The sequence below is a fragment of the Gavialis gangeticus genome, unplaced genomic scaffold (assembly GCF_001723915.1).
Source record: "Gavialis gangeticus isolate Ggan-Ray unplaced genomic scaffold, GavGan_comp1, whole genome shotgun sequence".
NCBI lineage: Eukaryota > Metazoa > Chordata > Crocodylia > Gavialidae > Gavialis > Gavialis gangeticus.
In genome coordinates this window covers 159,859,849-159,862,338 of record NW_017728992.1, presented here as the reverse complement: position 1 = coordinate 159,862,338, position 2,490 = coordinate 159,859,849, and the positions used below count along the sequence as shown (strand labels likewise).

The following is a 2,490-nucleotide window of genomic DNA, read 5'->3' as shown; positions in this document are numbered from 1 at the left end:
GGGAGGGCCCCGGCCTGGCCGCGGCCTCGGGCTTCCCCCCCGCGCGTCCCCCGTGTCCCCGCAGGGCTCCGGCGGCCCTCGGCCTGCCCCGCTCCCGCCAGTGTCCCCCGCGCCCGTTTTCGTTTGCTTTGGGTCCGGCCTCGCCGCCATGGCTTCTCTTCGCGCCCGCTGGGGACGAGCGACGCACCCGGGAGCCGAACAGAGCCAGCGGCCTGTCACGGGGCAGCCCAGAGCCTCGTTTCTTCGCAAAGAAAGTCGCGCTGAGACCGCTAGTCAGGGGCACCTCCGGGCGTGCAGCCGGTGCAGTACGGCCTCGTGCGTTTGGGCTTTCAAAGATCTCGGCGGTCCTTGGCACCGAGACGTGCTCGCAGGTCCCTGAACCTGCGTCTCCCACTGCGCCAGTGCACCAAGTTCAGCGGGGAGGTTTTCGCTTCGCGGGCTGGCGCGGTGCTGAGACGTGCAAACAGGCCGCGCGTTTCTGTGCCACAGGCCCGCGGCCAGGCTCCCTCTGCAGATACTCATAACCCACCCCCTAAAACAGTTGTACTTAAAACACCGGGGTCTGAATCGCACCGTAATGCGCCTTTTGCCCCTTGCATTTCATTTTAGCTTAGCGAAACACAGAGCAAATCAAACGCGACCCGAGCGGGTTGTCGTGTGCGGGTTGTTTTGAACTCTCCTCTAGCGAGGTGGGGAAGGTCGGGTGTTATGTGGACCCTGCACTTCCCTGTTACTGCCCGTGCAGGCTGCTAAATTAAATTAAGACTGGGATCTGCAGAATACGCCTCTGCTTGCTGCAAGGCTCCCTTGGGTCCTGCTCCTCCGCAGCCCTAATTTTCTTGTCTCTCTTACTAACAGCAATTCGTTAAGTAGAGAAAGTCGCTGTTTGGAGCCCCAGAGAGAAACAGCCTAGGGCTTTCGATCACTGATACCAGGCAGGCTGTGATGATCCTCCTCTAGCAAACACAAATGCTTTTTAGCGCGGGGCAAAAGCCCACCCCACCGGTATGGCTCTAGCTACTTGCTGCTAAACTCGGGATCCGCAGGAGTTCACCGGAGTTATCCTGCCGCAGCGAGCGCACCAACCCGCCGGGGCAGAGGTTCGTTGACTATTGCAGCCTTTCTTGCCGATTCAAAATCTCTTAGGGAAACTCTGCACGCGAGACAAACTGGGGAGAATTATTTAATGTGCTCATGAAGCGAGCATCAAGCAGAAAACATCTGCCCGGCACTGCAAAAGCCTGCAGGGATTCAAACTGAAAGTAAACCCGCAAGGTCTGCCCTCCCCTCGGGGATCGCTGAGCTGTCGGGAAGCCGCTGGGTCGGGATCTCAGCGGTTCAAGTGGAGCCTGGTTAAGGAAATACTGTCGCGCTATTTCTCCGCATAACCAGTCTGGTTCTGAATAAATCCGGACACGTTGCAATATAAGCACTGTGGATATCCGGGCTTTTATTGTCAGGACTGTACCTATCCCGCGATACATTTTGCTCTGAAGCGGACACTTTCAGCTGCGGCACACATTTCAAGCCTACGTACCCAGGGTTTTCTCCGGGCACAGTCCTAGGCACGCGCTCTCCCCACACGTGGGATTAGCGGGGAGGTGAGTGAGTGACTTACCTCCTGCAACGAGGTTCTCCCCAATACAGTGGGCAAGCACCGATCCTGCTATCGTTACAGTGTCATTAGATCCACACCGGCCCGGCGGAGCACTCCACCACCACAGATCAGCAATGCTGGATCCCAGGAGCTCTGAGCATGTTGCGGGGGAGGAGGCGCGGGACAAGCAGGGTTAGCAGCCGGTCAGGAGGGTCCTCCTCGTCCTTGGGACTCTCGGTGCGGGAGCATGGGAAGTCCTGGCTTGCTCGGGCGGCGGACAGACCTCGCTGCTAATCACGCTCCCGCGCAGCCTCTCCGAGCCTCTCGCCTTCGACTCCAGCGGAGTTTGATACAAGTCTGAGTCTCCCCTCCCCGGTCCATCACATTTCAGCAGCGACTGGCGTGGGTCGCTGTCCCCGCCCGCCGGCCCACCCAGCGCCGCGCGCATTCGAAGGTTCACTGCTTGAGAATTCTAACCCCGCCCCGCAGCTAAAGCTCCGGGGCTAGCAGAGTTCCGAGCCCGCCCCCCGCCCCGCCCCTCCGCAGCCGCTGCACTGTTTACTTGTGTTTGGATAGCAACTGGCCCTTAAAGAGACAGCGCTCTCTTTTTTACCCCCTCCCCGGCTTCTTCTCACGTTACCTAAGGTGACTTTTCCTTTCCCTGCTGCTAAAGCACGGGCTTCCCCTACCCTGGCGGCCCAGCCGCCCTGACTCCGACCTGCCCGGAGCCAGGCTGCAACCGGCCAGCGCTTAACTTCACCTCCTTTGTACCCTGAGCCCGGCCCTCGAAGCCGCACATTTCCCCGTTTACCTTCACGTTTGCACGGGGCTTTGCTCCTCCATTCGTTTTTGGAGCTTGTTTCCCCCCCCCCCCCCCCCCCCCCAACAACCCC

At 60.0% G+C, this 2,490-nt stretch overlaps 1 protein-coding gene across 3 annotated transcripts in view; it reads right to left on the bottom strand.

The window, feature by feature from the left end:
- OSR2 (odd-skipped related transciption factor 2) overlaps positions 1 to 2,032 on the bottom strand; it is a 5,168-nt gene extending 3,136 nt beyond the window's left edge. The window contains exon 1 of one of the 3 annotated variants that reach the window (XM_019527990.1): positions 1,619 to 2,032. The gene's annotated coding sequence lies outside the window, so the exon portion shown is untranslated. The remainder of the gene's footprint in view (positions 1 to 1,618) is intronic. The other 2 variants (XM_019527989.1, XM_019527991.1) reach the window with 2 other exon arrangements.
- Positions 2,033 to 2,490: the final 458 nt, after the last annotated feature.